This window comes from Cephus cinctus, unplaced genomic scaffold, assembly GCF_000341935.2.
Source record: "Cephus cinctus unplaced genomic scaffold, Ccin1 Ccin1_scaffold0299, whole genome shotgun sequence".
NCBI lineage: Eukaryota > Metazoa > Arthropoda > Insecta > Hymenoptera > Cephidae > Cephus > Cephus cinctus.
Genome location: NW_014333002.1, coordinates 611,294 through 619,850, shown reverse-complemented (window position 1 = coordinate 619,850; position 8,557 = coordinate 611,294). Strand labels below are relative to the sequence as shown.

Below are 8,557 nucleotides of genomic sequence, written 5' to 3'. Positions count from 1 at the left end.
CCTTTTTTTTTTTTTTTTTTTTTTTTTTTGAAGAATTTTAAGGGTGCTATCCCACGTGTAGAAATCGAAAGTATCGAAAAATTTCAGAACAAAGATGATTGGTCAACCCCCGCTAAACTATTTTTCGATTCTGTCGTTCCTGTATAATGTATAATAAATTGTTTTTGTAATTTTTTCTTTTCAAGTTGGCTTAAACATGTAAAGTAGTTCATAATAGTTCCTTACAAAAGTGGATCATTATTCTATGATGACAAAAATTTTAATTGACAGCAATGAGGAATTTCTTATAATCGCAAAGTTTTTGAAAGAAATTTTTTTTAGATGAACACGTGCAATCCCATGAAATTATTACTAATATTTATGAATGGGCATTTATTAATCATAATCAAATGTATGGTTGGGTCATTACACATTCAGTGCGTATAAGCAATGGTACCCAATATGTTGTTAAGAAATGAAAAAAATTTTTAATAAATTGATGTTCAATTTATAATTATTTGTTTTAATTATTATCTTACATATGTGCTGAGAATTATAAATAACTATTAAAAAAAGTATAACTCAAGTTAAAAAATATAGGTTTATTGAACAGTCTGAATATGGTTTTACCGTAGAGATCGAATGGATGAGCCAACTTCAGCTGATGCAATGCTCCTAAATAACACTATACGTTTCGCAACGATGCGAAATGGTCAATCAGTTTTTGGTTATGTCAATCAAATTTTGTTTGTAAAACAAAAAAAATTGTACATTGAGTAAGTTAAATTTTAACATGGCATGCAGTAAAAATTGCAAATAACATATCGTGTGTTATAAGCAATAAGTAATAAAAAGATAACGATGCTCCACCGTTACTGGTTTTTACGCTAAACATTATGTTGAATTTAAAATCGCATTAAAAAAATCCTAGCTTATTGCTAACAAATTGTTATTTTCTTCGAGCAATTACTTTATCTAGCATATTTACAAAAATAGCAGCGCAAAGGTACCCACTTCGCTTGCTGCAACTAATACCGAGCATTTCCTGCATATTTCCTAGCACTATTCACTTTATTTCTATATGATAGTAAACTTAATACGTATCCTCAGCAAACCTCTCCAGAAAAGTATTTCGACTGTTTTGCAACAGACACCTTGCCTTTTTTCTGGGTAAAAAATATACTGCCGGTTAACATATGTATTTACACTTACCATTAGAATCTACTTTTTTCCGTATATCCATTGTCACTGTCAGCCACGAAATATGTTAATAACAATGATAATCTATGTATCAGTACGACTCGTGAGATTTTTAATCAAGCTACCTAAATTCATCACGTGCATATCAATGGTGAGTATAAAGTAATTATAATAAGTAATTAGAAATGCGGCTAAAGAGTTCAAGCTTAATGGATAAATCCCATTAATGTTAGACATCAACACAATCTACGAATTCGCATTGCTATTCGGTGTCTGTGAGTATGTGGCGTTTGATTGAGACGTCATTCAGTCATGTGTGTTGACTGATAGTTCCATTAACACGCTCGCGTACTACTTATACGTGTCAGAGATTGGGATGCGTGTGCGTTAACGCACTTATGTTGTTATATATTATAGTCGTAAACGAGGCTGTGTTGTATATATATATATATAATTGTACGTCTATGTAAAACTATGTTTATACAGGGTGGGGTATTTATAATGATCAGATCGATATTTTCGAAAACAAAGCTAGATATAAAAAAAAATTTCAGACCAAAGTTGTAGAGTTTCAAGGGAGACGTAAGATTCCGTAATTGAATTCCTTCCCGAGTGCAGGCATTAAGGTAGTTCAAGGGTCAACATTAATTTTTTCAATGGGATGACGAAATTTTTCTTCCAGAAATCAAAAGAGCGTTCAATACCGAGGCTAATGGTACAAGTACACTAACGACCCAAAATTGACAGGTGATAAGGTATTTTAAAAATAAGAATACATACACGTTCTAGGTAGCCAACGTTACCTGGGGCAGATTGTGCAGCGTAAATTGACTAGGACCATTAGGTAGCCAGGAACGTTAAAGATGCCTGGCTTAAATTTTCTCGCGTTTCGCGCTCCACTAGGACTCGAATTTCTTGTAGAATGCAACGAGGGTGAAATAGAGAGAGGGAATAGTAGATAGTAAATCCCGAGGAATGTAGAGGTTGGATATTTTGTCTTGTTTTTAAGATATCTTCTCACCTGTCAATTTTTGGTCATTGGTGTACTCGTACTTTTAGACTCGAAATTGAATGCTCTTTTGACTTCCGGAAGAAAAGTTGCATCGTCCCATTGAAAAATTGAAAGTTGATCTTCGAATTACCTTAACGCCTACACTCGGGAAGGAATTCAATTAAGGAATCTTATGTCCCCCTTGAAATCCTACAACTTCTGTGTAAAACATTTTTTCTATATCTGGCTTCGTTTTCCGAAAAAAAAAAAACAACCTCGTCACTATAAATACTCCACCCTGTATATAAATATATGTACGCGCCAAATCAGTATTGGTTTATTCAAAACTTCATGTAAATTTTTGTAGAAAGATCAATAAATATATTAGCTATTAAATATTTCGACTATTGATCTGTGAGCTCCTATTTTCTTCATTTTGTGGATTTGCGCATTGTCATTATATATGGTGATAAAGATTTATTGGTAAAGTGATAAAGCAATGCTATTAAGATATGTATCTTCGGCTGTTCAATTATTATCGTGAAATTCATTATTTCGTCATGGATTATATTACGCATAATATTAGTACTACTTGTATAACTTTCGAGCATTGATAAAATTTATTGTCAGCCGTCACCATTAACCGGCGTATCCCATTAGCAGCTGATAAATTATTTGGTATTGATTTGACTGAGAATTTCGTAAGAAGGTAAAACCTCATCGTCGAAAAAAAACACAGCAACGTGTTTATTGGTAGAACCGATGAAAATTGATGGACGATAAAAAATTTAATTTACCCATGATTTGACACACAAAAAATTATTTATAAAAAATAACGTTCATACATATTATAAATTTAGTCTATTATTCGCGACAGTCTCAAATTACATCCTTAACCCCGAACCTCGACACGAATACTAAAGGAACGTGATCTGCTAGCGATGCGACGTGAACCACGTTCAGAGTTTACAATTAAAAAAAAATCCCACGAGCGACCGTAAATTTCTAGCCAGACCCTCGTGGACGTCATAGTCATCCTAAAAAATCTCATCCCAGTAGAAAAATCACTAGCATTAATGATCAATAACAAAAAAAAAAAAGACAAAGAAAAGTCCCTAGTACCCAATACACTGTTATTGGCACATAGATACTAATCAAAAAAAAAAAATTTACGACCCCTTCCCAGCGTTGAAAAATGGCCAACACAAGTGAAAATAATATAAAAAAGAGGTGGGGGTAGGGATAGAAGATATTTTTGGAACGCGAAAAATTGTTTCATTTGAATCACGTGGTTTATGATGATAATAATCATGGGAATATAAAAAAAAATAATAAAAAAAAAACTCGATGAAAACTCTTCTGCATCGATCGGCTCTATTAAATTATTCGGTATTGCGAATCCACTACCCCCGTGCCCCTCTTTTCCACCCTCTGGTAACCCCTCTCGGTCGGGGTAACAAACCGAGGCAATTAACAATCAATCACGGGTGTCTCTCGCGTCATTGAAATGACGTCAAACATTGTATTTGTGTAATTGTCCATTTATTCCTGTCTCTCGCCTGTCACCTGACAAATTGCGAGCTCCGGATCCCGCGGCGCGTGCGCGGTCCACGCATTTTCCTGTCAATCGCGAATGAATCGTCGCCGGTTATATTAATTAGCGTAGTCCCTCTGGGAAACCGTTAACAGTAATTACGAGTGGCCAAGCCATTCGCGAGGTACACTGCGTAAGAGAATTTGTACAGGTGGACGATTGGTAGCTGTAGGTAAATTTAGGCCAATATTTATACAGCTTCTGGATACTGATTCTATGATTTAATGATAACGGACATAGTAGTGAACGTAGGAATTATTGAGTAATTGTTGTACAGCTTGAAAGAGATTACTGATATAAAATATTTATAAGATCGAACGGGTTTTACATAAACGACGGAGAGATTATGTTTGTTTATTGTAGTTTGAAATAAATTAAAATTGATATAAAAAGAGTAAGAAGTAAAATTTGTAGGTTAAGATTTTTTTTACCGACAACTAATGCAGAGTTCGTTACCGACCGAGTATGGTTATAATGATTTCTAGTAAATTCCCCCATTGTGTTTTAGGTTTGGTACGGGTACCAGGTACCTCCGCAGGAATTTACTTTACGATCGAAATTAACATAAATTACCGAGTACCCCTTTGCAATTTACAGTCCAATAATTATCCATTTTCTGTTTGCATTGTTCTCGACGCTGCAACTAACAATTTAAGGAAATTTCCATAATAAGCTACGGTCAGAAGTAATATTACCCGAGGCATAAATACCTTCCTTAAAACGGCCAGACAATACCGTCGGCACATCGTACTTCTTCACCTGCTGCAACCTTTTAAACCTTCCTCTTTGTAAACCATCTTTCAGTTTTTCTCCGAAGATCCCTGATAAGCCGCAGCTCTTCATTTACATATTATTATGAACCTGATATTACATGAACTGGCGTGCCGTGTCGGTTCTGCGTGGAATATCGCACGTCTGAAAGATGCCGCTTATTTTCCGCCATTAATTTCCTTACGGAGAAACAACAAATGGTAATACCATAAGTAACCTACTTTAGGTTAGGTTAGGTTAGGTTAGGTTTCACGGTCTTCCATATGTGCATCAGCCTTTTTCCTTTTAAAATTTGTTATTTGGCTCCTCTATAAGTTGTGAGTATCGCTGACGTATTTGATTCTGGATAAAAAAAAAACCATTAAAATTAAAGACTACATTGATTCGTATCAAACGATTCTAATTTAATGACTTTTTTTTATTTCAGAATTTCAGCGGTACGTACAACCCGAGTTGAATCAAGTGAATGGCGAACCCAAGCTTTAGATATGCAAATAATCCAGAGAGAACGTTGTACGTAACTAACCCCTGAACGGTGTCTTCCTCGACGTATTTATAACTCCTTCCTTCCCGAGAAGACGACGTTGCGGTCCTCACCTGATGAACATCCGCCTCAAGCTCAAGTTTATTAAACCAACTTGGCGGAATTATGAATAATTTCACACCATTGTTTCCCTACGTTCTGACCTCGAAGATTTTGAGGTTATCTGTCACGCTTTGTTATTTTCCGCCTTTAATTATCAAGGGAATATAAATATTCCAACAAATTAATTGATGCCTTCATGAAACAAAGTCCGATTATGAGCACCAATTGATGAACCAAATGTACAGAAAGGTAGTAAAATAAACTTAATTTTTTAATAAGTATTCAACCAAATTCTTCTACCGCCAGAAAATAATGGAATTATTAAAAGCACGAAATCTCAATAACATAAATTCACGCACTGATAAGGGATCCTTTAATCCTTAATCCGATAGCATTCACAACGTGTAAATGTGGTGAAGTAATGTAAATTTTCCAGCGGTGCCATCTGCCGCCACGGTTGGTAGGTTCACTGTAAGCATCTTACTCCTAACCTACAAGCGAGTCCTCATTTTGAAGGCTTTGAGAAATCTCACGCTCACGAGCACCGGTCTTATTTGTCTAAGGTTTTAAGCGTCGCACGCGAGGATCTTCCACGAGGAGGGGAACGAAGACGGGAATAAAGACAAGTCTAGTATCACGGCTTAGACAGATTTGATTTCGTAGTATAAATATTAATGCGTCAAAGGGCCGTGAAGATAGTCACTGCTCATTCCTTGAGTAAACTGACGTTAACAGGATTATACACATAATTCATTTGCAAAATTATAAGACGCAATAATAAATGGAAAACCCTGCCAAAATCATCAAACCGTAAATACATATCAGTCCTTTTTATTACTACTGATTCAATATTTCACTAAAATACATAAACTCTTGACACTTACCGCATACCAGGCTTATGATTACCGAACCGGTCTGCAAACAATGCCTAATTACATAATTATTGTGTCGCTGTAATTAAGACACATTACTCCAGCCAGCCGGTAATTCATTATGCTTAATGTCTTCCCAGCCTCTGCTGTACCATCGCGGTTGACAGCTGTGACGGTTCTGCTAAATACCGTTACCATGAAATATTACCACTGCATTAATCGACTCATCGCGAGCCAGAAGTGTACCGTTCGATTTTCTGATAAATCAACCCTTCGTAAACTTATCATTAAGTTTGTTCAAAATTTTCTTCCGCTATGCTTACAGTGTGCATCTAAAATTCCCCAGAAGATCTCAATAAGCTAACCTAACCTAGTTTCTCAACAACAGTCCCCCTCAGCATTCGTTACCACACCCAAGTACCCGACTCACCTTGGGGAATGATTTGAAAACGAGGAAAATGGAGACACGAATCGTATGTATTATTAACGGTTCTCAAATAGTATACCAATGATACAGACCGAGTGTCACGGATTCGGTATTTACACAGGGTTTTGCACATAGTCGTCCAAGGGTGAACACGGGGAGGTCGCCCAGTGGTGGTGTGAGGATCGAAGCCAACCGAACCGAAGAATTGATAAATTAGTTATTCCGTCAGTCGTCTGTCGCAACTCGTAGCTGCCGGTGCCGTGTTTGATCTGAGGTTACCGAGAGCGTGTCCGTTTGCGCGATGCCTTCACGGAAACCTGGAGCAGCTATGTCGACGGCTTTCGTGAAAACACCTTGATCCATGATGGTGCACTCACACGTTGCGTGATAAATACAACTTGACGTTTACGCAATGAAAATATCAATAATTTTAATTATTGTACAGGTATACCAACACTATTTTTTTCTAATTTCTGTACACAGGTATCCACGGGGAGTTACAACTATAATACTGTCAATTAGGCCTAGTTTCAATTAACATTGCTTACGGTGATTCCCATGATGCTGGTATTTCTTGAATGATGATGATGATAAGCGACATCAAAGTATTCATCGAGTTTTAATGATTTATGGGCAAAGGGGATATCTGTGCAGTCACCAATTTTGACAAGACCAACTATAATATTTGCTTATCATTAGATAACGGCAGTCTGTAGCAGCGAGTGTGCGATGCAGTAGGTACCCTTGGTAAACAGTGATAAGGGTTATGACCATGAGAGGGTTTGCCTTTGAATTTGAAATCTTCTCTGAGACCCTCGCGGAGTCTTCTATCCAATTAACTTCCTAAGAGTCCAATGCTGCAGTAAGATAATTCTATCTAAGATAGTACCCGACTTAGAAAGCTGGATTAGGACCATACCTTGTTCTCTGTTTGTCCAAGTACTTATACGTCTCTGCCATTACTTCCTAGAGAAGTACACACGGCATTATACGCATATACATATACAAAAACCCAAATATACAATACAATGACCATATAAAGCAGTAATTAATCCAAATTCCAAATTTTTTAAATTCTAAAAAACCCACCCCATTCAATTTTTTCTAATCTAATTAAGGTATTACTACGGACCGAAAAATAACAAAATTTTCAATGTAAGATTTGAAGAATGCAACCTCAACTTTTTAACTGGTCAGTTCGCTCACACACGCCCATCCTTCCATCGATAGGCGCACACTAATGTACATTGGATATAATAGTGTATACGTATATACACCGAATACAGTCTCAAACGCAATGTTGCCGTAACGCTCTTTTGTCTAGTCGTCGTACGAGAGATTTCGTAATAAATATCGAACTTCTTTCATGTCTATCAATAAATCCTATGAGTAAAAAGTTCTGACTAAAAATCTAAAAAGTTCCTCATTTTTTCCTTTGCCACATACTAGTTCTTCATCGGAATTACGCGGGCGAGTCAAATGCAATAAAAAAAACCATGCGCGTTTTATAGGCCAGGTATAGGGAATACGTGTTACGAGTCCTGAACTTTAACTCGGAAATACTCGGAAACTGATGAGTGAATCGTGTTAAAAATTTGTAGAGAGATGTACTGCTATACAAATCAGACGTAAAACAAATTTCAGCTCTATTACGCGGTTTTGAGTTTACCGTAGTAATACCTTAACGTACGCACTCTTCACTGTATTGGATGTATGCAAAACGTTCTACCCGTTTTGCATGATCCAAGCTTTAAGAAATTTTATTCTAAAACTGAGGTATTCCATAGAAGAGCTATTCAATTGCTGGCAAAAAGATGGCAAGAGGTCATAAATAATAATGACGATTATATAAAAAATTAAACATGGTATTTCTTTTTTAAAAAAAAAAATTATTTTTCTTCCATACTAAAAAAAAAACGTAGAATTTTACACATACCTGTAATACCAACTGATCCAGGCACTGTACGATTGACGGTCGATTCAGTTCGATCGTAAAATATCGAACGGACGTTTAGACCGCGCGTGCACGAATTTGCAAGATGACGCCGTTAATGGACGTATAATGCGGTGTGTGATTGTAGGCCCGCCAATCGCGGCCGATTGTGCCTCTGAAGGCCCGCTAACTATCTCAAACTAG

The 8,557-nt window shown here is 36.5% G+C and overlaps 1 long non-coding RNA gene across 3 annotated transcripts; it reads right to left on the bottom strand.

Annotated features, from left to right (window-relative positions):
* Window positions 1–4,093: 4,093 nt before the first annotated feature.
* On the bottom strand, window positions 4,094–5,464 carry LOC112494116. Of its 3 annotated transcripts, none has more exons than XR_003059262.1 (4): window positions 4,981–5,464; window positions 4,757–4,841; window positions 4,475–4,679; window positions 4,094–4,407 (listed from the first exon to the last, which is right to left on the bottom strand). It is a non-coding gene; the product is annotated as an uncharacterized LOC112494116 (long non-coding RNA). The 3 variants fall into 3 exon arrangements; XR_003059261.1 differs by having other exon boundaries at window positions 4,757–4,877; window positions 5,062–5,464; XR_003059260.1 differs by having other exon boundaries at window positions 5,062–5,464.
* Between the last annotated feature and the right edge of the window lie 3,093 nt (window positions 5,465–8,557).